Raw genomic sequence first — 25,753 nt, forward strand, 5'->3', positions numbered from 1 at the left:
ACCTATTTGTGTTTTTTCCCTGTGTGTATATGAGATTCCTTGAATTTAAAATGCTATGGTCACACGGAGTGCACAAGTAACTGATGCAAATATTTTCAGGCTCTTCAATTACAGATACAACTCTGTACCTCATCTTTCAAGCTACTTTACAATTTTGCAGAGGAAAACTCAAAAAGAAATCACATCCCTATTGAATAAGATTCTAAGGATATTTACAGTTCGTAATTCTTTATTCATAATTCTTTGGCCTTGAAACAAATGCCAACATTCATGTTATTGTAAAACGGGAGTAGAATTAAATGCCTAATGGAATCACATTAACTGCAGGGCTCAGGCCTTTAAAGAGATCGATAAATGGATCTCACAGCAAGATCAGTTCCATGATTCTTAAAATCATTAATTAAAAACATGACAAAGGCTAACGCGCTTAGACATCTTCTGTTATTGCTACTATGTTTATGCCCAGAAACCCCAAAATTACAAGTATACCATTGTGCAGCTGGAGAAATGAGCTTTACAAAGATTTCTGTTTATGTATTTTCAGAAAAATGATTACACACTCTAAAAAACACAGGGTATAAAACCACTACAGATTGAACTTCGTTCTTATTATGTACTATGCTGTTTTGTCAGTCCTGCATGTACAAAATCCATGAGAGAACATCACAAAGTATTACGAGTTTGATTTTCTTAGGAAACCACCATTCCTAAAATTTGGAGACTAAAAACCATCAGCTGCATGCAACTTGCAATCAGAAGTCCAAAATTAGCAACTCTGAAGTCTGTCAATATGTAATTTGCTCCATATGAGGAGAAAAACAGAAAAACTCCTGTCAGGGACAAATTCATTTAATCCCCAAATCCTACTCTTCTGAAACCATCACTGGGGTCACCCTGTGTACACAGCCAAGAATTTGCTTGTTGGCACAGTGGTCAGTCAAGTTCACGTGTTTGTGGGCAATTATTCCAGGAAATAGCAAATCATATTACCTCAACAACTATACAGATTATTTGTTCTCTAAAAGAAATACTCAATAGAATGGGGGGAAAGGGAGGTAAATGTACACACTGTACATTTTAATTTAAGAACCCAGTAACAGAAATTTTTAATTACTTTTATGATTATTATCTAATACAGTCTCTACAACAGGACAGAATTGTCTCCAAAGGCATAGAGAAAATAAAACATTTAGATCTACATTGCTTCCCCAACTCATAATGCTGTTTACAAGCCCCAATGCCATTGCAGTTTATTTACCACCTTCTTCTATTTTTAGCATTGGTATGGTGAAAAACAAATTACAACTCTCTGTATTTTTATCACATCAATCTTTATAAAAGCATGTAATTTATTTATTTCTTGCAGTATCTGTGGTGACAACTGAAGCTAGACAAATCAGTGTGTGTATTTATTCATGTACGTATGCATTTCATGCTATGTTTTAATGGTGTCTTTGAGCTGGACAAAAACGAATTACAGCTAACGTTAGTGAAATATAAAAAATGATAGGCTTATCGTTCTGATATCCTTATTTCATATCGAGACAGCATGTATTTACCTTACTTAGAGAAAGCTAAGCATAAGCTATTTTGTTGTGATAAATTCACGACAGGTTCCCCCACTAATTAGTTTTATTTCCTATATGGCTGTGCGGTACAATCTCTTTTCTTCTCCTTTAAAGCTAAACTGAGTATCTGTCAACTACATCACCATGCAGTATTCTCCATATCCTATTATTTCCTTCTTGTCTTCCAACTCCTGGAATTACAAAGGTCCTTGAGATGTATATAGTGTTGACAGTTAATACCAGTATCAAAGTCTAGTTTTGAAAGATCTATATAATAGCAGTTCACCACTCTCACTCCTGGAATTCCAAAAGAAAACTAACATATGCAAAATCCAACAACAGAAAACAACTGATGTATAGTATGTGCATGACCTACACGTCATTTTACTACTCTGCTATCTTTCAATAACCATTGTTTTGAAGTTATGTGCCTAAAAGTATACGAAGTACATGTATTTGGGTTATAGCATCTTGATTTGTCAGTGTGAAATTCACAAAAAGTGCACCTGTAGGTACTGTTTATCTGCTGCTTTGAATTATTCAGCAGTGCTCACACGAGGCTGAAATGTTTCTTCCCCTCAAACCTCAGCAGGCAGTTGCTGCCACAGGGCTGTTGTCTAATGGTCCCTCATGCCAACACGTATGACTTAAACAAGAGTTGCATACGTGCAGTTCCTGTGAAACTGAGGTTTTGTTTCCTGCCTCTTAGACCAGCAACAACTGTGATCTGACAGTCTAGCTTTTTAGTTGGTATGGTAGCTTTACATGGTAGCTTTTTACATCATCTTTTACAATACTGCAATTGATGAGATGTCATGCAAAGAGTGGAGAACCACAGCTAAAGTTACACGCAATTTATACTAATGACAGATGAATCAGGACCTTTGGAGCCAAATCACAGGAGAGAGGTTTGTACATGCCTCTTGACGTAGAAGTTGAGATAGGGGATGCAGAGAGCACCTTTAAATAGACCACTCAGACATAAAGGGCATCGATCTGCCTTAGATGCCCTGGTGCCTTTGAAGATGATGAAAGATCTAAAGTACTGAGGGATGCCAGAGAAATAACTTCTGGTAGCCCTTAAACTTCAAGCATATGAATACCCAAACAAGATGTTTCTTGGCTGTGAAAAAGACAGCAGTAGACTGAACCATAAACACTGTGAGACCTGCTCCTGGGTGCCTGGCATGTGTCCAGCAGCGCAGGATATTTGCATCTAATAACATAGCCAGCTGTGCGCCCTTTTGGCTAAGAAAGTTTAAAAAACAAACATAAGTAAAAAACCACTGGGAGCTGCATTGCCCACTTCATCTTAAGTGATAAGCAGAGTGAACTCTTCAAGCCTGATGTCAAATTTACCAAGGAGAACCAGATCCAGGTGGTGGACCACAATGAAAACAAACCAAATACACTCTTGGCTGCTGTTACAGAGAAAGTGTGAAAGCGCTAGAAGGTGACTAAATAAATCAAGAACCTGAAACCTGCCACGGAGGTCAGCTACGCTGGCTCTCCTCTTGGAGCCAGAGGAAAGTGGTACTGAGCCAACCAAGCATTGCTAACTCACCGGCCTCGTGGAATGCAGACAAGACTGGGTTGCCAAGTTTTAGTACATAAGTCCCACTCTCCTCTGTCAACATTTTCTCAAGCACAGGACAGACAGGTGGCCAAAGACTACCTCATAGGTATCTCACGTTTCATGATGTCACCAGGAGACCTGGACTGCTCTGGACAGGACACCTGAAAGAGGTTCTGTATTGAGGGGTTTATCAATAATTGCTTACAAAGAAAGCTTTGATAGTCTCGTATTTCATTGCTCCTGAGAAATGCCTTCCTGTAAGTGGATTACCTACAGCACAATCACACGCAGGGCCTTTGGGTATTTCTGTCATTAATGAAGAAACTCTAGGGAAAAGACTAATCCATTCAAGTGTCGTGCCTGCATCAGAACACAGCTTTTATCAACTACAGGTTTCCGTGTGTTAGCAAGTAATTTAACAAAGTTTTGACCATGAGATATTAGCTTACAAGTTTCTTTGTTATTTTTCTGTTCAACCTACTTTCATAATTCCATGTTCTACATTACGAAATTACTCCTTATTTGGCAGTTTTCCACAATACAACGTAATCTGTATAGGCAAAAGGTGGCAGCAGTACCACTAAGGCAGCTGAAATTAAGTTGCCTTTGTTACAGTACCCTGACAGACACTAAGGCAATGTGCTAACTAAAGCTTTCAGTCCCCTCTGCTGCAGGAACTACCATATGGAAATTCTTCAATACTACCATTTAGGCTTCCTTCCAGACCGCTTCAAACATTTATAAATATTTATAAACATATATAAAACATTTCGCGTATTTATATAAAAATAATTTTAAATAAATCATCCAAGATTCACCATTCATCTGGTAATATGCTTCATATAGACCATTAAAATAAGAATTATATCCAATGTAAGACATTTTCTAAAAAAGTCAAGTTCTGTTATCTGAGACATACATAACACCTTACTAAAATCAGTTACACAAGGACAAGAAAAGAAAACATCATTTGGCAGCTAGTCACTGATTTCAAACATTTAATAGAAGGGATTCTATTTTTCTATACATGTTTATAAATGTCCCTCCAGAATTCATTCTAAATTTTGTTTTACTCCTTCTTAAATTGTGTTTAGACTCGATTACATTAGGAACCCTAAATACCCTATTAATAAATTGGGCCAGTCACACAGAATTACATTTTATTCCTGCTCACAATCTTACAATAGAATATACTTAGATACCATATTAATTTCTAGGTAAAAAAGACAGTCTAATTCTCATCACACATTTACAGCATATCTGTTTTCCAACAGTCTTCTAAGATCTAGTATTATAAAATGTTGTCAACAACAGTTCTTTGTACCTCACAGTCTCTCAACATCTCCATACTTGCGGCATACTTTGCAAAGTTCTGAGCCAACTGCTAATGGCTAACCAATAATGAATTCATAATCATTTGATACTCATCAGAATAAATTTATTTAAAATACAAAAACTTCTACGGTATTTAGATGGTCGTGCAAACTATTTTACCACAGCTGGTTGAGAAGTACATTTTTGTGGTTTTGCAAGCTGACTCCTTTTTGTGAAAGTTTTCAAGAAAACAAGCAAAATGAGATCCCAGACATCTGAATCATCAGACTTCAAAAAAATTATACATGTTTAAGTAGTTGACTTCCTGAAGCAAAAATGTGAAATGCCAATGACTATTTTGTGCATGTAGTTGGGAGTGTTCCATTCCTGTACCCATCTAGCTTATTGCAACAGACAAAGAATTTATCTCAGGGTCTAGTCCTCCATTTCAGCACAACTGGAAGACAGTTTTTTAAGCAGAATAGCAACTTAAAAACAAACACATCTTCTCCTTCATCTCAGGATTAGGGACAGTGACCTTAAAAATATCTGAAATTCTTCCAGTGCCTGTAAACAAAAAGGGACTGCCGGCCCTCATGATCATGTGCCACTTACAAAACATTCTTACTTGTTGGCTACTTTTTGGAAAGGTTATTTGCTGTCAATCAAGTGACAAGTTCTGCTTATAATAATGGTGATGACATCAGACCTGCAGAAGAGAAGATTAGTATGGGGTGTCTAAATATATAAACTAGAAGGTCATGGGATATGTCCAACGTCAATTGAAGTCAATGGCTTCCATTCAGTTCAATCAGAACTTGACTGATACATGTAAAATAAGAGATTCTTTTGTATATATATTTATTTTCCCTGTAGCCAGTGTCATTGGCTTGCAGCCTAGGATTTTTTAAGGTGACCTGGATCTTTTATTTGTCTGAGAAGAAAAGGTGATTGTCCCTATTTTTATTTTTAGGTAGCCATATATAGTCAGTCATGTTCACTCTTTCCAAAGTGGGACTTGCCCTGTGGAAGTAACAGGCGAGAATTTTTCCAGACAACAGCCTGGGGGCTCTAACCAGGATTCCTTTTGCCATTTGGTAGTGTTTACAAAGAAGCTGGGCAAGAGGCCAATTCTCATTTTAAGCCTCAGGTTGGACACAATGGTTGGTCAATGTACTGAGGAGTATAAAGCATAGGTCAGCAGCTTTCCTGTTAGGCAGCAAATAACTAAATTTCATTTGTCTGAAATAGGATTTTAGTTGTCCAGGGCTGCAGGACAAAAGGACTGTTCTCACCCTGACAGCTGGAATGGATGATTTGTGAAATGTATTTTTAGAAGTCTTATTTGCCTACGTGTATGCCTGCATTGTCAAACATTCAGACAGCAAGAGCAAGTCAGGCTCTGAGCTGCGAGAACTGTAACATACTGTACAAACTATAATGTATCTAGGTCTAAAACTACATTTTCATTACTTCTCATCCTACAATTGCAAATATACAGTCCAAATATTGATGCAACACCATTGCTGTTCTTCCTGTACTTCGATGTACAATCACAACTTTCACAGTAGTTAGTAACCACAAAGGGAAAATCACTGTTGACACAATAGAACATTAGTGATCAAGCCTGCTTTCCAAAATCACCCTGGTTTTCCCCACATTTCCTTTTCCTATACATATCTCTATCTGATTAACAGAAACAACAATCCATGTAAATTAACTTCTACCCTCAACAAGACAACCCACTCCTGAGGGATTCTATTACTAACATTCATCCTCCTAATCTTATCCCACACCTTGCTGATACGCATATCCTTATTAACATTTGCACACTAGCTATTGTGCCAGTGCTGCTTTTTTTCTGAGCTAATGATTTCTTCCTCTACAGCCCCTGAGATCAGGTTGCACTCATAATACATTTCAAAGCTGGTTTCCTCTCTCACTAAATAGCATTGTTACGTTTTTTGTTTATGCAGTGCACCGGTTTCCTTCCCTTCCTATTCAATGAAGGTCTTGGAAAGCACATATTTTGTATATATATATGTAACATTGATAGGAAAATCACAAATATAATTGAATACATCTATTGTGTGCAGATCTACATAGGACTTTACTAAATAGTTAATCATACTATCATCTTTCAAAACAATTAGAATTCAGAGAATCAAAAATTAGAATATTCAGTATAAATATAGCATAACAAGCATTTAGGAAAACAAATTAATCATCATGTCACACTACGTATTTGTTAGTCCTTAGGAGTTTCCTCTTTCTTTTGCATTAGTTATGTACTTCTACTGAATTGAATGTTTTCATACTCTATTCATATGAAGAAGTGTGAACTTTGTATTTATTTCTCAGTCTGCATTAAATTCCTACCATCTGGTTAAGAAATATTAGCTTTAAGGCTAGGATTCTTATCAGTCTTCTGTGCATTTATGCTCTTAATCTATAAACTTCATCTGTAATAATTTTCAAATGAAATGTCTGACCTTTAGAGATGGTTAAGTGTTAAAAGTTGCTATATACCATCGTAAAAAAGATAATAACATGTAAATAAATCCTGTGAATTAAAATAAAAAATATGCTTATTAAAAAATTGTTTCAACACCACTGACAAAATCAAATTCTGTGCAGAGCCACTGAATACAATTAATTCACTAGGGTAACAAAATACAGAGCAGATTTGGACACCTACTGCTAGTATAAAAGAACATTTGAGCATTGTATTGAACCGTAAGGTCTGCAGAATAAATTTCTGCTTGTGAATACAGTATGTTTTCGTCAGCACAGCTTGTATAGTTTGGGGATCTGTTTGTCAAACTGTATCTATAGCACTATTTAGAAAACAGGACTGGTGGATAGCCATCACCTAGTACAGTATTTTTATTCCAATATTTGGAATATTTTGTATTCCATCATTTGCCAGCTATTCATCAGGGCAGGAGACTGTTGTGATCCTGTGAGCACCGTATTACAATCTTTACATGACCAAGAACTACAAGGTACATGGCTTCGATATCAGAAGGGAAAGAAAATTCCCAGAATATAGATGGGAAACGTCAATAGCTCAACAGGGATTACAGATTTCTTTTTGGACACGCCTGGACTGGACATGCAAGAAAAGTCCAGAACGAGTGGTAATGTTTGCCTCAATAACTCCTGCTGGTTTCCTTTTTCCTACAAGAGTCTCCAAGGCTGCTCTGTGCTGGCTACGTGGTGCAACCTCAGCGCAAGAGCAACACTTGAGCTCCTGGAGAGCTGCTTGCAGCTAAAAGGCTCCAGAACGGCCACTTTGCTTCTGAAGGACAGGAAATACAGGTATACCTAAAAACACGTGTGCTTGCCTGTGTCTTTCCCTTCTTTCTTTTAATAAACAAAACCAAACAAAAAACAGGAGGTATTTTGGGTCTTTCTTTGGATTATTTTTAAGGTGCAGCCACAGATTCTGGCCTAGGAGGAAGGAAAATACATTGCAGTATTTTTTCTCTTTCCCTTCCTTTTCACTTATTTATACTTTGTTCCAATCAAAAACTTGTTCAAACCCCATCTGAGTCTTTATCTTTTTTTTTTTTTCGTTTTTTCAAATCAATGTTCACCTACCATTTAGCTAGTTAAAAGCAGAAAAAAAAGGTACCTTTTCCAGCCCCTTATTGCACTCCCAGAATAAAAAGAATGCTCCAGCACCCGTCTCTGTTGAAGGAGCCAACAATATGACAGCCTTCTGTTGCCTTGCTTGCTTTCCAAGTATTTCCCAGGTATCTCTTAATTTGAGGACTAAATTTACCAGGAAGAGACAAGCTTAGTAGACATACAAGAATCAGAAAAGTTCGGGGGCAACACATTGATGAGAAGCCCAGTCTGCCAGTAACCATCTGTTACAGAAAAGGAAACAAAGCCACAGATTGCTCCTAGGCAGCTTCCCACAGACACTATTTGAGGACTATTCCTAGCTTGTGGATAGAAGGTGTCCAATAAATTGTCAATTTTACTTCTTCCCACAGAGTTTTCTGATTAGCAGCACAAAAACTGGTAGAAATTATTTATTTTCACTTTATTAATATCATATTCTAGTGTTTTGTTGCCTTTTTTTTAATATAGAGCCAGATGATCAGAGGCTCAGTCCTGTAAACAAAGTTTTTGCTTCTTTATATTCCAAGAACTTTTAACTATTTTCTCACTATTATATATGACGTTATTTTCTAACTTCTACCAACTATTTCTGTATGTACTTCTGTATGAACTTCTTGTTCCATTTCAAATGTAAGGTTCTAAATAAACCTTAGAAATAAACAGTAACCACCTTCTGCTAAGAAAGACAGGATTAACAGGATTTTTCTTTGGAAGTAGGATTTGAAAATACATTGAATTGCACAGCAAACCCTTCCGTATACAGTCTTCATTAAGAGTGAGGAATAATAATAAACTGGTTCAAATTCACACAGCAAAGCCGTCACGTACCAGGCCTGTTTTGGTTGGGGCAATTTGTAAGGCTGGCAGCACCATGATAATTATGCCCAAGGGGACCAATTTCAGATAACTTTGTGAGCATTTTACCCAATCCCCAAATAAACGTTTAACAATGGTGGTGAACCCCATAGTTTCCCTAGCTAGTGACTTTAAACAGAAGAAGAATACAGTACTTTGCAGTTGCTGCTGGCGATCTCTGTCACTGATCATTCCCGCGTGGAAGGACACACTGCACCTGACCATGAAACGACAGGACGAGAAACCTCGTTATTTGAGGTTAATATAAAATATGGACTGTTTTTTATTATTTCTCCTCTCCCCTCGTCCTCCGCTCTGAAATAACGGCCTGCCCGTCCCTCACCCTCCCCATTTGCCCCCCAGCAGCCGGGGCCGGGTCCCCTCACACGACAGGAGGCAGCCGGGGCCTTCGCCACACCTCGGGTGAGCTCGATGTATGTGTGTTTGCCTGGAAGGACATAGGGCGAGCTCCTCAGCACCCCCATTCCGGGACAAGGCCCCACAGCTCCCCGCTCACCCCCCCTCAGCTCCCTGAGGCGCCGCGCCCCCCCCTCCCAAGCCCTGAGCCGCCCGCCCCGCTCCCGCCTTCCCCTTCCCGCTGTCAGTCGCGGCTCTGCCCGCCCCCGGCCGGTCCCTGCCCGCCTCCTTCCCTCCCCCGGCGCCCGGCGGAGGAGCCGCCGTTTCCGGAGTACACAGAGCGGCGCTGGCCGGGCGGCGGCGGCGGCTGTCGCGGGCAGGTGAGTGAGTGAGCGCCGCCGCCATGCCCCCGCTCCCCGCCGCCCTGCCTCAGCCCGCCCGCGGCTCCGCAGCCTGCCGGGCCCTGGCGGTGCGAGGCACCGGGCTGGCGTGGCCGGCGTTACCGCCGCTCTCCTTCGCTCTCCCGGGTGCCGAAGCGGGCAGCGGGCGTTCTGGGGCCGGGAGGAGCCCCCCGGCGGCTCGGCGGGAGGGCGGCGGTGCCCCGAGGCGCGGCCCGGGGGCTGTCGCCGCGCACCCTCGGCAGCGCCGGCCCGGCCCTGTTGTGGCGGCGGCAGGCTCGGCACGGCTCGGCACGGCTCGACACGGGGCGGTGGCGAGGCTGCGGCCGCGTCCCCTTCTCCCCTTCCCTCCGCCGTGACCCGAGTGCGGGCAGCCCGGCGGGGCCTGCTCCTTGCGGGCGTTCCTGCGCCCCTTGGTGGCGAGCTGGGGCCGCCCGCCGCTCCCTCCGGCCTGCTCCGGCCCCGCAGCGAGCGACAGAGACCCTGCGGCGGGGGCCTCGCCTCAGGGCGGCGCGGCTCTACCCGGCCGCCTCCCCGCCTCAGGGCCCGGCCGGGCTCCGGGGGCTGCCCCCGGGAGGTGCCCCCCGGAGGGGCCTGGCGCTGGGTTCCCCCAAACCCCCGGCCCGCAGCGGTGTCTCCGTGCTGCCGCCCGCGCTCGGCTTTCACCTGACGCTCGCTTCCAGTGCTATTTAGTGTTATTTTTAGTCCCTTGTGTCCATATTGCGGGCTGAAGAGGGAAACTCTCGTTTTGGGGCATAGCTGAAAACTTTGCTAATATACCTTTGCTTCGCCCTGCTTGAGATGGGGCCTGCGCGGGGTTTTATCACTGAGTGACGAGGAGCAGGTATAAATTTGTCAGGTGGAGGGATGTTACCTCAGTAATTTGAAAGATTTTGAGAGCTCTCCTTTGTTTTTGTTTCAGGTGGAATTACAAGCCTAGTTGCAGGTACAAGTCAGCCATTATTATTAGTTTTCCGGAGGAACAGATGTCTGGGTGTCATGGTGAAGAGGGTGGCATACATCAGCCCTCCATAGTGGCGATAAGTGCCCGGCTCCTCACAGCTGGTCAGCCTGGGGCTTTGGAGGCACTTGTAGCTGGCAAAAGGTGCGGGTTTGGTTTCCAAAATGGCATTGGGCCTTGTAATAGCCAGCGTGGCCATTGGATAATCTTAAATCCAGAGGCCGGGGAAAAGGTCAGCGTTGGTTTTAAGGCCGTTGTTGCTTGTATGCTCAGCCCGACACCATCTTGGGGTGGTGTTGAGGAGCTGTTGCTGTTTTCTATGGGTGATGGACGGCTGAAGCTCCTGCAATCCGCTCCCATTCCCTCACCTCTCTGAGGTATGTGGCATGTGTCGCAGGGCTCCGGCCACATGAAGGTTTTGGTATGCAGCTCATGGGATCAGGAGTGCTGGCTGATCATGGCGTGCACTCAGGTGCTATTTGTGTATCATGTACATCAACGTGATTCTGCACTTGGCTGGTGCCTTTTCCTGGGCAGTGTTTCTACAGAAGACCCTTATTCTGGAGAGAATTGCTATTCTTCCAAATTTAGGACTTGCGCAAGGTTTTCGCTTTTTTTTCTTTCCCTCCTAGAAGGAAGGCCTTTCTCTTTTAACTATTACAGTTGTGAAGAAGATGTGTTTCGGGTCAACATACACATTTCTGCTGCTTCATGTCACCTTTGAGGTGTGAGGAACTGGGCTGGAAGCAACGCGGAGCTGCTCCTTCATGTGCGTCTTGTGGTGTTGCTTCTTAGGTCAGCGTAAGGCATAAATCCTTCTGTTAGCGTTTTTCATTCTGAATCAGGAGTTACTCAGAGGTGTTAGGAAACTAGAAATACTGCATACAGGGAATGTTTTTGAGACAAAAGTCTCTTCTGAGACTTTGAAATGTGGTTAACAATTGATCCTTCATACAAAACAGTATGAAAATAATCTGCTGAAAATCTTTAAAAGAATAGTCTGAGTTTCTTCCATCTCTTAGGCATCAACTTGTATTTGATCACTTGAATCTTTTTTTTTCTGTGTTTTTTCTTCTGCCTCCAAACTGAGAGTGCTTTTTCCCCCACTTCTTCCCACAATGTATTATTTTTCATGACCTCCTCTTCCCCTGCATACAAATGACTGCCAGGCTTTTTTTGCAGGAAAACAATTGTATTTTTACTGTCCTGTGAGGTATAAGTAAGCTTCCTTTTGTATCCTGTATTGAGTGTAGTTTTAAGTGCTGCTACTTGCCTCTCATTACTCAAAACAGGGTTGTGTGAAGAGAAATTGTGCTGCTGCTTTTGTTTATATAGTAGTGTTGTAATAGGAAAAGACTTGTTCTTGGTACAGTGAATGCTGGTACACCAGAGATCCTGCTAATGATAGTGATTAATAGGTGCTGCTCAAAATAGCTATCACTGTTGATATGACTAATTGTACCGTATGAAAAGAACTCCTTTATTCCCAATAATCTCAAGGTGTTTCTACAGTTCTAGGGAAATGCCTGATCTGTGCAGACGGATAAATGCCCAGTGAAATGCAGAACTTAGAGTGAAATGTGGCAGTTCTTCAACAGCTTGCTGCTGTGCTGCAAAAACACTTGGGGCTGAAAATGAAGAATATCGTCTTGTGGTTACTGTAGGTAGATAGAGTATTATTACTGGAATTGGATGCTGGCCAGAACAACACCCTACATGTTACGAACAATGCCAGGGTATTGTTAGTAGCTATAGAAAGGGTTTTATATCATACATGAAAGATGACATTTCCAGCAGCATGGGTAACCTCATCACAAAAACAGTGTGCTGAAGCTGGTTCACAGGGCAGCTGATTCTGCTAGGCTCGACAAAATCTACGTTATAATTACACCAGTACTCCTAGAGCTTGGTGATATCTCTCAATTAGTGTTTTTTGACCTTCATTGGCCTTTGGGTAACAACAGTTTATTAATAACATGCTGCAGGCAATCTTGTGCTCTCCAGGCAAGATTGTATTCTGGGATGTTTAAATTTTGTACATCTTGTGGCTGAAAGCAACTCTGGAAGCTTATTTGAGGACCACAGAAGGTGCTGTCTCTCGGTATCTGCAGAATCTGAAGCTCTGCTTGGTAGGATGAAAAAATGTTTTGAAAGCTAAGTGGAGTTTGTTAAAGATGTGTTCCAAACTCACCGAGATGCTAGTATTAATGTTTTGTCGTGCCTTTTTGGCTTTGTGTGGGTTTCTTGTCTTCTGTTTTTGTTGTACTTAAAGGATTATTTTATAGTAGGAGGGATTTAGTCCCTTCTGCCCCCAAAGAAACTATTAAGTTGTGGGAGAGGGGAGCATGAGGCATTAATATTACTAATACTACTTTGCAGTTTAATTGCTGAGTTTGTCTGATATGATCCCAGTCTTCTGGTGTTCTGCGAATATATCATTTTGGTCAAATCCTTGAATTTTGCCAAAAACATGACATTGGTGAGATGTTTCACTAATGTTACAAGACAAGAATTATTTTGGGAACTTTGGTGGTCTTGAAATACCAGTCTTGCCTTAGTCAGCTGTAATTGGTGAGGATTAGTATATTGTTTTCTTAAAAATAAATTTGGGGAGCTTACTCTGCATGGTTCTATTAAGCTCATCAACTTTGCACGAGGCAAACTGACTTCCAGTGACCTGAGTTAGAGCAGCCTTAGACTAAGAGGGGAAGAGTGGGTGTGAGGGGGAACAGCAGAGTGGGTGTGAGGGGGAACAGCAGAGCAGAGATTCTAGAAATGCAGGTTTAGCTTGGAAGAATGAAAGAAAAGGGCTGGAAAGGGGAACGCACAGTATTCCAGGTGGTGGTGAGGGAATGTTGAGGTGGCTGTGAGTAAAGATCAGTAGGGTGTGCATGAGGTGGGAGTAGCTGGGGCTGTGTTTGGAGTTTGGCAGTTGTTTGGGAGTCATTTTAGCAAGTCAGACATTCTTCTGTCTGTGGTATTACCTGCTGTTGGTGGTCCATTGGCTTCAGGCTAATGATAACATACAAGAGCTTATCGGCGCAAGCACCTATTACAAATTTTATTAAAACAATGAAAGTTTTAAGTAGGATATTCCAGGCCTTTCCTTTGAAGAACCATTTTCACAAAGGAAATAAATACTCTCCCTTTGAAGGAAAGCCATTATAAGAGAACATGATAACACTAGTAAATATTTTTTTTGTACTTCTAAAATATAAAACAACTTCTTGCTGTAAAGTGGCTGCCCCCCATTTTTTAAATTAAAAGTTATCTTTTATGTTTTTTCTGGTAGGGTTACATCAGAGAAAGTAATTCCTTAGGAAACATCTTTAAAATACCTCCTTAAATTGCGACTACTTTCCAATTATGGTTTTCAGTAAAATTCTCTCCTTGGGATGACTGAACATATTTTCTGTTTTAGGCTAGCTCTCTTTTCATTGTCTTGCAACACGACTGTATTCCTTCTTTGTGGTCTTCGGTTTCTTGCTTTTCTATTAGTTTTCTACTTTTTCAAGTGGTTAGGCTTTTTTAGTAAATATGACTCTTTAATGTTCTATCTAGTCGTCTTTCAGTGGGGTACTTGTCAGAAGTTAATATTTATTGGTAGGCATTTCTGTACAATAGCATTGCAAAAGACAGATTTTTTTGGAAAATTTCAACAGGAAAATTCCTTTACTGCCCTGTCAGCCACCTCATCTCAGGCTTGGATATTGTATTTTTGTTCTTTCCTGACTTACGCGTTGGCTAGGAAGTTAGAGGGGAACATGTTAACTGATTGTTTAATAACAGTATTGAAGGTGTGATTCTTGTTTAGTTGTGCACTCAAAGCTGACATTTAAATGGAGTCGTCTGATTACAGAAAATTCCTCATAGGTTTCTGTGCGACATATGCCGGTGCAATCTGGGGATGGAACAAAAGTCCTGAATGTCAACAATTTCTGAATGTTAGGGGAAGTTGGTTTCCCTTAGAAATAATAATATTTAACTTTGACCCTTTAATGCTTTATTCAGACGTGCTATGTTTTGGGAACTTTTTAAAGCACCGTATGGAGTGTGTTGTAGAGGAGAGTGTGGGAGAAGAGCAGAAAGATGGGAATGTTATGGACCTCTTGCTTCGCCATAGCCATCCCTAGTGTGATTCATGCTTTTGTTACTGTGGGAGAGTAATCTAGCAAAGAAATTTATCTTTAATTCTTTCAGAACACACTGGTTTTAGTTACTCAAGTACGTTACTTCACTGTGATAACTTCGTATGTTTGCAAGTTTCTGGATAGTATTAGGGATTCCTCAGGATATACTGGGGTGAAATTACGCCCTTTCAAGTATGTCCGCATGCTCTGTCTGATACCAAGATATTCGAAGCAATGTTCTAGGTATTTTCCCTGTTTATGAAAGCTGAATTTCATGCTCTTCTGTACAGATTATAGAACTTGGCTGATTATGCTTTAGAAGAACAGTTTGAGTTCAAGCACAAGAGTTTCCCTAGAGAAAGATAAAGCACCTGAATGTCTACAGCTTACATTCCAGAAAAATCTGGAGATCTTTGAAGTGTTTCTTCCAAAGAGTGTAAGTACAAGGTAATACTTTAAAATGTTCCTTAAAAATACTTGAAGCTGTTAATCTCATCCTGAAGATGCTAGAAATTCTTCTTGCGTAGCCCAGTCATATTACAGAACTGCTGAAAAACAATGAAAGCTGTAGTGACCAGGAGGGACAGACACAAAAACAACCCCTGTTGTTGTCGAAAGACTTTCGTTGTCTCTGCATCCTCAAAACTTGTGAAGAAGACTGAAGATCACAGGGAAAATATCACTGTGGGTAAATGTAATTCTATGCCAAAAGAATCAAGGAACGTGATCTTTCTGTTAAGTATTTCAAAATTTTTCTCAGAATGCTATTTGCAAGTCTTGCACCAGATAGTATTTTGTAGAAGGAGGAAGAGTACAAGGAGGAAGAGACTAGCTAAAAATTTCATTCTTTCAGTTCTATAAACTGTATTTTTCTGCGTGCATCTTGTCAGGTAACTTCAATGTAGAATGGTTTCATCACCTCCAAATGCTCAGATGAAACCATGTATGTCACATGAACGTAAAAACAAATGCAGCTTTTTGTCTTTCACTGGAAGCACTTGCGATTAGTGTAAAAAAAAAATAAAAAATAAAAAAATGGAAGGATTTTGAGACAGGAATATATTGATAAGGATTTTGAGACAGGAATATATTGATAAGGATTTTGAGACAGGAATATATTGATAAGGATTTTGAGACAGGAATATATTGATAAGGATTTTGAGACAGGAATATATTGATAAGGATTTTGAGACAGGAATATATTGATAAGGATTTTGAGACAGGAATATATTGATTTATTTGGAGTGAAGCATAGCAGTATTGCCTACTGTTGAGTGGTCTGCAGTTCTTTGTCCAAGCAGGAGTTAAGGCCAGATAGTATAGAACAGCGTTAACTAAACCTGTGCAAATACGTTGTACAGAATCCAGCTTCATCAGTGCATGTTTTGTAGCTCTGGAAAAACTGTATTTAGCCTCTTACCAAGGATATAGTTAGGTATTTATGTTCATTTGGCTGAACGACACAGTTTGCAAATATTTGCATAACAAGGTAATAAGTTCTACGCTTTTTCCAATGTGAAATGACCATTTACAAGCAGATGATGTAGCTGAGAGCTTTAATGTGGTGCCAAAAATAGATCTAAAGCTAAATACATGTGTCATTTAGAAAAGCTTAAAACTTTAATTAATTTGATCAAGACCAAACAATTAAGAAAATGTATAGTGATAAGAATTTTACTTTCCTGAGCCCAGTTCTGAGCAGTGTAAATGAAATGATCGAGCCTGCCAGGTTGCTGCTGTTGTTGGCAGGAAAGCAGAGGTTTGCGTAGATACTCGTACATTCTTCACCTACAGAGAGCAAACTGACGTACTTTGCTAACTCACAGTGGAATACAAATAAACTGTGCTGGGCAGCAACTGGTATAGATACACAAGTTGTGATACAAGCCAAGTTAAAATTTTGGTAGTATTATAACCTGTACTTCTGTTTTAGCTACTTTTGAAGACAAGCTGCTGAAGTTCTTATATAGAAGAGCAGGGCTACATTAAAAATAAAATTTCCTGAAATAATGCAAATAAAAGCAGACTTTTATTTCTATGGCTTCTCTTTCTTAAGAGACTTCCATGCTAATAAAAATTGCATGAGGTGCTGGGAGGAAATGCCAGTTATTAGGACAAAATGCTGGAAAAAGAACACATATACCATTATTGGGAATGTGCTTGGTTCTGTATTAAACTGTAGAAAGAGTCCTTGCCTAGAGAGCTTCCAATTTTTCTGTATGTCTTGTGTTGCTTTCCGGAAGAGAGAAAACCTTTTCTCTTTAGCAATCCCATTAGATCTTATAATAAACCTTTTTTCTCTAAATGTTGCAACAAACTACAGGACAACAGATTGTGATGTCAAATTCACTTCAAGACCAAAGAGAAATGAGTATTGTAAAGTTTGAAACAAATTATTGCAAAATAAGCTAAGCAGTTATCAAACTTTATATAAAATTGTGATGATTTGACCATGAATTTAATATGGGTTTGTTCAAGTTCTTCTTAGCAAGTGCATTCTGCAGTCATCAACTCTAATTTAAAATACATTTATCTTTCATATAATATTTGGTCTTAAGACTTGGGTCATGGGACAGAATGTGAGGTAGTTTGGCAGTCTTCAGTCAAGTGCACTTCTTGGTTTATCCACGTGGAAACATGGTGCAGCTGACCTGTGCTATTTTGAAATTAATCCGATGCTTGCTTTTGTGGTTAGAAAAGATTCTGCTCTGGTTAAGAGAAATCTATTGCTCTGCAGATGTTGCTGGACGTGAGATCTTTTGAAAACCACTAATGATACATGTTTTGTTTTTATATAGGAATGTTACATTTTTGTGGTGATGGATTGGTATGATAGAGTAAATCTGTAGTTGACGCACAAGACTAAGTGAGATGTTTTGGGGAAAAGTGCATTTTCTTCCTTTGAAGACACATCAGGAAGCGTCTTTTCTTTTTCCATTTTAGTTTCTGGAACTAAGTTATTGTGACGTTTGATTAGAATTGTCTGATGGTCAGGCAAATGAAGAACAAACGGATTTGCCCCTTAATTGTGTTTCCCCTGAATGTGTGCTGAAAGACTCGAGCAACTCTTCTACTCTTACCTTCTCTTGCCTTCTCTCACTGTATCACAGTGACCCTGGTTTTAGTTGAGGGCTGCAGAGATCTCTTTCGAATCAGGTGCTGTCTTTCAAGCATCAGGAGATGTTCTTGTCACTGAATCTCTAATGCTTTTTAGGTTGCTGCTAATCAGATGTTAGTCACTACATTAAAACCTTTCACGGTGTCTTTGATTCGGAATGCTTTTCAGAAGAGCATGCTTTAAACAGACATGCCTTTGGACTGAACACTTGGTGTGTGGATGGGCTTGCAGGCACCAGAGTTGAGGGTTGAATAGCTACTCTGGTTATAAAGTACAATGTAGTAAGTTTAATTGGTTCTTAAACACCTGCACAGAGATTATTACCTATCCAATGTATTGAATTTTTTTGATAATTTAGAGTGTTTTTAAACTGAATTTCTCAAGTCAGTTTCTAAGGGAGTGTCTGTAATTAGCACATTGCTGTTGGTCTCTCTAGAATCACCTGTCCTTACCCTCTTATTTGTTGTTTTGTGTTTTAAAGTGCGTTTCCCCATCCCTTGCACTTTGTAGAATTACTGATGGAAAATGTCTGCCTAGGCTGCCTTCCCTTGTGTTTCATATCTTTTGCTCTGTGTTCCACTTGAAAGGTCTTAGTGTCCCTCAACTTTTTGTGCATTATGATATTTACAGAAACCTACTGTTAATATGACTGATAAAATTTTACTTGACATTAAGTTGTGTTTTTTTCTGAGATATTGACAATTCTTACTGACAATTTCTTAAGCTTGCAGTTCAGCAAGTAGATGCTCTTCTCTGTCTGATGTAGTGTGTTTCTTCCTGAAGCAGAAGAAAATTATCTATTTCAGTTAGTCACTTTCTGTTTAAAAGTTGAATTTGTGTTTTGTTCTCGGATTTTTAGCACAGATGAAGCAGTTTCTTTTTCAAAACATTTTTGTTGCTTCAGGGAAGGAATACATTCTCTTCTTTGCATATGCTATTTGATATATTCTGTTTGGGAGCACAAGTTGCTTGTCTCTACCGTGTTGGTTGTTTTTCATTGCATGTTAAATTGTCTATCAGGAAAAGCAAGGGTAAGTGTAGCTTAAGAAATATTCTTCACTACCTAATTGTGGTCCCTTCCCTTTTAACTTAAGATTTTGTAAGTGATACAGTCCTCAGCATGACAAGCACAGACAGGAAGGTATGCTGTATTTTGATCCAGTTATACAGTGTGTTAAAGAGTAACGTGAATGTGGGGCATCTTGTGTGCTTTACCTTTGCTAAATGTATTTCTCTACAAGGAATCCTAAGTGAGCCAAGTTAAGCTGGCAGGATTTGCAACAGTGGACTTAGAGTGAATATTGTGCAACTAGATATGTGTGAATACTGGTTATAATGCTAGGTGAAAAAACCTGGTTGTGCCTTAAAGCACTGTTTACTTAGTGAATTTCCTATCCCCAGCGTAGCTGTCTCTAAAGGTTTGTGTTGTTAGGGAGTGGCATTTTCTTCTTTTCCTTTTGCATCACACCGTTGACTTAAGACCTGTAATTCACTGCCTTCGTTTACCTTACACTGTTGTAGGCAGATCTCATTCTGCCCAAAAGACAGCATTCTGAGAATGTCTTGCCCAAAATAGGGACAAAAGTCTACATAAGTGGAGTCTATACGTTTCAACTTCAGAGGCAAAGAAATGCCAACAGAATAATCTGAAAGATATGAAAAACAGTCGATGGAAGCATTTTCTGTTCCAGACAGAGAACAATATGTTGGCTGTAAGGGGAGATACAAATGCATTTTGTAAATGGCTGTGCTGTTTAAAATGATGGTATGCATATAAGAACTCAAGCAACAGAATGCCTTGCTAATAGCATTTGAGACACCATAAATAGTTTAAGCTAATTTTGATCATCATATTCATACACTGTAAAGAAAACCATCAGTTTTACTGCCGAGCCCGCAATCAATTCTTTTTCTAATGCTGCTGAATCCAGTCACTATACTTTTCTCTTGGTGATTTTTTTCATTTTGTAGTTATTTTTCCCATTTTCCATTTTAATTCCCATTGAAAATGCTCCTGTTTGTATGCATTGCACAGTGTGGATTGGAATGCTAGCTGAAGGAGGCAGAGAGAAGTCTGCCGCGTTGAAAATGTGAAAGATTCCTGTTGTTCTAAACTCGGTTTGGCTTAAACTCCCTGCTGCACAGAAATACGAATGGTAGTTGAAGGTAAAATGCCTTGATGTATAAAATACTACTTTGAAGCTAGTCCCAGTTCTGACTTCAGTGTAGAGTATTCCTAATAAAATAGTTGATAAAGGCAAAAAGTGGTACAGTCTGCCCCAGCCACATAATGTTACTGGACACTTTGAAGAAAGGTCATTTTCCTTATTTTTAAAATGGAAATCATGAGAAAATGATTATTTTTTTTTGAAATTCAGTTCTCTTAGTAAAAGAGCACATAGCTGGTATGTGCCTATTACGTGATGTATTGTTAGGTGTAAGCAGGATGTATTTGTTGTGAATAAAACCAAATATTAATACCTTGATGAGTTGTAAGAATGCCTTTCTAATACTGTGGTTTTTAAACCTTCAAGTAGGAAAAAGAAGTTAAAAATAGGACCAGTACTGTTGACTTCTGAGCAAAAATAAGATTTTTAGTGTTTAAAATTGACAGGTAACTACAGCCTTTATAATATAATATACAGGGAAAAGCAGAGTTTCTTAGGAAAAGATGGAAAAAATAAATCTAGCATGCTTGCATTTGTTTATCATAGTGTTCTCTGGGAGATTGCTACAGATATATGTTGTAAGCTTATGCAGAGTATAGAATTGTAATTGCCTGATAGAGTAACTCTAGAAATAGAGCAAGATCCTTAGTCTTGGAAGGAAGGTATATCAGTAGCGGTAGTAACACAACTTTGATTTGTTTTTCTCTATATGATGCTTTGGAGACAGGAGTGGATAGAAATCCTTCCAACGGAAATGTGTTAGCTGTTTTGTTTGATTGTGAGGAGCAATTTGCACTTTCTTCTACTGTCAATAACTGGAGCAGGCTACACACAAGTTCGGTTTTCTGTCAGTTTGCAAAAAGGGGAAAAATGTGGAAGATATATTATCTGTAAATGGAGAACATAGTTAAGAAAAATGGAGAAAACATGAGCCTTACTTAGTTGTTAGCTCTACCAGCTTCTTTCCAAACAACTAATTGTTCTGTGGGGGACTATTACTGCACTGTTTATCTTAAAGCAAATATAAGGTGAACTTTTTACCCAAGTAATAATTCCACTCGTCTTCTCCTGGGACATGTGTGGAAGGAGTCATTATTTTTATTTTTATCTCTTAACTCTGTTGCAGGTTAGACAGAAAGGAGAGGTCCGTTAGCAATGGAAGAACTTGGGCAGAAGTGACTACGCTAGCAGACCGTGTTTGCCTTTTTTCTTCTGCCCAAAGCCCATCTCCCTGTGTTAGGAAAGAGAAGGTAAAGTATTTGAACATGTTAAACAAAAAATATATTTAGGGGTAGGGGAAAGAAAGCAGGGTATGTACAAGGCTAGATTTAGGAACTGTAAGAATTGTATGGGTTGTAGTTGGAAATAATTTCCCATTTCTCACAGAGTGGACACCATCTAAATATTCAAGAATTCACTGATTTTTAGCTACCAAATTAAATTTGTCGAGAAAAAGTTGGAAGGGAAATACTTTAATGAACTGTTTGGCCCAGTCTCGATTACTGAATAATAGAGGAATGCTTACCTTTTGGAATAGGCAGAAGTCATGAGCTTACTTAGACTTTGCTTAGCCTGTTGGCTCTACTTTTTAACAGCTTTTCTTCATTTTGCTGATATATAAATAGAACGCTTTGTAAAAGAACCGCAGTGCCTCAAAGCAACCTTCTTCAGGGTTTAGAGCTGATCTACGAGCATCTCAGTATACATTTCTGAGAGCAAGGTAGAGGACACCTGTGTCCCGTGCTTCCTGAAAGCACCACGATGAGTTTGCGTGGTGTGGGAGATGGGAGCTGCTGGGGTGCATAATGTTGATCATGGACTGGTAATGGGATGATGAGTGTGTCCAAAGTCAGCCTGGCTGAGCTGTATGTAGCTACTGTGTGAATGTTCCACTGCGGTTGGAAGAACTTGAAAATAAAGAATATGTCTTAGATGAGATCCATGTTGAAATACAAAATACCTGGCTGTGGTTCCTGAGCGGTGTCTAGCTTCTTGCAGGAAGGTGGGTTTCGAGCAGGTTGCAGGCTCACCTGGCGGGGAAGCTCTGTGTACACTGAGTCAGATGTGTTGTGAAAATGTTTGATTCACAGTTTTTGGTAGGTAGAATGCTTTATGACAAAGAATACTCTTACGTGACTAAAACCACCTATGCTATGTTCCTGAAACTTTAAGACAGGTGGGGGTAGAAACAGTTATAAAAAAGTAAAGGCTTTCTTAATATTAGACTCAAGGAGGATTTTGGAATTATTTCTGTAATTCTTATTACTGAAAGCAGAGACTGCAGGGAAACCATTTATAAAATATTTACATCTGACAAGCAAATTATATTAGTACTTTAATTTTGTATTTTATGGAGACCACAGTAATAAAACATTTAATGAATTTAATATTTTGAAACAGTTATTTGGATTGTTGGGCAGTCATAGTGTGATACTCTTTTTCCATTTGAATAACAGTATCCTTTTTGAAAACATACTGGCAAATAGTTTCCTAGTGGTATGATAAATTTTTGTGGCCATCATTCATTGACATGAGAATTTCAGTGAGTTTTTTTTTGAGATGTTTTTAGCCCTCATTTTAGGATGGGGGGGGGGAGAGGAGAAGCTTTCAAACATCGAACCTTAAGACTCAGTGAAATTACTGTCAGAAATATCTTCTTAAAACGTTTTTTGGTAAGGGAAGGGCAGACTTGACTTGTAACATCATCAACATATATGAGAATTTCTTTATTTTTAGTACAGATAGTATTTTTGTTTTTCTCCAGTTGCCACCTAGGAATGAATTTCACTTTTGGGCTGCTTCGGATTGTACTGGTCCTGTTGGCATGCTAACTTCATGGTATAAACTGATCTGATAAGTATATTGATGAGATGACTCTGACTTAAATATTTTATATTTATTGTTTTCCAGTCAGTTTCAAAATCCAGCTCTGCTGCCCTAAGAGATTCTTGCACTTGTTTTTCTCTAGTCTAATTTACGTTCACTTATCTGCTTTTATTCTTAATTGCTAGGGGCTGTCTTCCCACTTGCACAGTTCAGTTTCTGTGGAACTACCAATAAATTCAAATGATGCCCTGCTGAGAATAGGATGGAGGCTGAAGGAGGAGTGGGAGAGAGAAAGTAGAACATACTAATGGCATTTATTAGAACTGCCTGTGCAGACTAATGCAAAATAAACTGTATTTATTGTAAAACATGCTGATAGAATATATAAGTTTAACAAAGCATGTTGTAGCGCTTCATGTCTTAGTCCAAAGATTGTTCCTTCTTTCCTAATTTTGCTTGTGTAGCCAAGTTGTCCCAACAACTGATTATGTCCAAAATATAATTCAGAAAAAAATTTTTGAACTTCTAATGACAATTTGTTTGTTCTTATAATTCTAGGCTGACTAATCTTCTGATTAAACAAAGGAAAATAAGGCCAATATAGTTAGTCTTGTTTTGAAAGGCTATCTATTGGTTTGGTGTAAGCATTATCAATATTTTGATATATGGTGCATTGGAATTTACTATTTCTTTTTTTTTCTTCCACTTTGACTGTGCGTAAGCAAAGATAATCACTAGTGCCTAGTGACCAAAGCTGTCCTTCACTGCAGAGTAAGCACAGCCAACTGAGCAGTGATAGGCATTCCCGCTGCTTTCCGAGACGTGTTTTCTAGGACTGAAACAGATTATTTTGGGGTAGGTGGAAGAGTGTTAGCATGTGGCTGATGAAAATGCAGACACGTACTTGTAACTGTGCAGCTCTGTTGAGGGCCTGACTGTGTCAGACTGCAACCTCTGGGTTTGGGATGCCTCCTGGAAACTTTTTTTTTGGCACTTTGGAGACAGAAAAATATTTTGTCATTCTTCGGGGAGTTGTTCTGTATCAAAGTGCTTCTGTAGGAGAATTTGTACATGGCGGGATGTTTCACCCTAGCAACTGTTAAATTAAATATTGATAAAAGTATGAAAGGGAGTTATGAATAGTGCTAACTAATTAGAAGTACAAATTTAGACCCCAATCATTGTGGTCTGGATAGACATTTGATCCAGTAGGCTATTTTGATTTTAATACATCTTGTGTAGGAAATGTTGCAGAATCAATGGTAAGCTCTGTATTTTGTTGTTGTCCAAAAAAAAAAAAAAAGGCAGGTTTAAGCAAAATCCATCTAATAAGTAGATGGTGTTAGATGAGACGACTTCCTTTGTCATAAAACCCTGCAGTTTTTAAGACTTCAGCTTAATGTTTGCAAATATTCTCTAAGTCGCTCTAATTGCTCTAAGTTTATGCTTCACTTTGCAGACTGCCCTGAAATGCATTTCTGTTGTATTTTAAGGTCTTTATCTAAACCTTCCAACAAATAAAGCTGTTTCATTGCAGTGTAGTTCTGGCAGCAGCGTTGAAAACTTCTTTTTCAGAGGAGGCTTTTAAACCTATAATACAAAAATAGTGTGTGTTTCTAATTCTAATGCCCTTAAGTGATGTAAAATTGTCCTCGACCAGAAGCATATGGTTGTAGGTTCTGACGTAGTCTGTGCGTTATCATGGCTATAGGAAACAGTCTGCAACGCGGAGGATATTTAATTTAAAAAATTGGGATAAGGGTCGTGAATTGTATGCTAGAAATAGAAAATAAGATTAGAGGTTATGTTTCAGGCGTGGAGCCGTCTCTGGGGGGGGAGCAGAACAAGGTTACTTCAAGGTTTGGAGCCTGCTTGGGGGATGGGGAGAAGGCAGGAAATCCAGCAGGGCTAAAAAGGGTGCCTGGGAGAGTTGTTGTAATAGATTACGTAAAACTTGCCACGTATCTCCTGGGCGCTTGGTGCTGTGCCTGGTGATTTTCTCCTTACCATCGCTTGCTCCTGCTCCATCAGGCACGGGCAGCATGTGGTGCCACTGGGGTGGTTCTGCCTCGGCCGTCTGCATGCCCTCTGCACAAACAGCCCCAGTGGCGAAGAGGTTGCTTTTTCTAAACATAATACTTGGGAAACGTGTTTGAAAGGGGTCTGGCTGGAGCAGTAATAGATGCACCAGCTCGTATTGAAACACTGCTTGAATGTGTTTGGCATCTTTGCCATGTGTTATGGCTGGCAGAGCATTGCTGTGTCGCAATTTCTGCAGCAGAAAGCCCTTTGCCAATGTAAGCTACTGGGAAGGAGTGTTAGTTGGCTAAAATCACCGAAATGTGTAAGCCTAGTTTCACGTTTGATAATTATTTTTAAATATAGTTGGCGCAGCAGTAGATAGGTAAAATTTTAAATGTTTCTTTCTAGTCTTCATTTGTGAACAAAAATCAGCTCTGTTACTGAATATTGAAATCCAGCGGCGGATGTGCTTGGTTAGTGAAGTCAGGATCTTCTACTGCTGCGTGTGTGGGATATGTTTGACTGGTGGTACTAGGCGCTTCAGAGGGAACAGGACACGTCAGTTTTCAGAAGGATCTAATAAAGTTTAAGTGTTCAGGTTTGCTTATGGATGTTTCTCTGGTTTCTAGTCAATAGATCACATTCATTTGTTGTATGGGTTAAAACATTACATGTATTTCTCTTCCAAGATGTATTACAGCAGCATAAATCTCCCATTGTACCCTCTGCCGGGAGAGATTTCTTGCACAACTCAGTGCAGAAATTTCGGCACATAATAACCTGGTGACAAATTATGCAGATGGTTGGGAGTTTAGCTGTTTGTATAA

General features: G+C 39.7%; 1 protein-coding gene and 1 long non-coding RNA gene across 8 annotated transcripts in view; one reads left to right on the top strand and one right to left on the bottom strand.

Moving 5' to 3' along the window:
* Positions 1-5,954: 5,954 nt before the first annotated feature.
* On the bottom strand, positions 5,955-9,457 carry LOC125183371 (uncharacterized). Its single transcript, XR_007165279.1, has 2 exons — positions 9,102-9,457; positions 5,955-6,053 (listed from the first exon to the last, which is right to left on the bottom strand). It is a non-coding gene; the product is annotated as an uncharacterized lncRNA (long non-coding RNA).
* A 77-nt stretch (positions 9,458-9,534) lies between these two features.
* Positions 9,535-25,753, top strand: part of GARRE1 (granule associated Rac and RHOG effector 1) — a 53,479-nt gene continuing 37,260 nt past the window's right edge. For 2 of the 7 annotated variants that reach the window (XM_048068893.2, XM_067004176.1), the window contains exons 1-2: positions 9,539-9,683; positions 21,205-21,328. The gene's annotated coding sequence lies outside the window, so the exon portion shown is untranslated. Of the gene's footprint in view, positions 9,684-15,284; positions 17,949-21,204; positions 21,329-22,897; positions 22,917-25,753 lie in introns of those variants that run through there. The other 5 variants (XM_048068891.2, XM_048068894.2, XM_048068897.2 and 2 more) reach the window with 4 other exon arrangements.

This window comes from Anser cygnoides, chromosome 12 (genome assembly GCF_040182565.1).
Source record: "Anser cygnoides isolate HZ-2024a breed goose chromosome 12, Taihu_goose_T2T_genome, whole genome shotgun sequence".
Classification (NCBI taxonomy): Eukaryota; Metazoa; Chordata; class Aves; order Anseriformes; family Anatidae; genus Anser; species Anser cygnoides.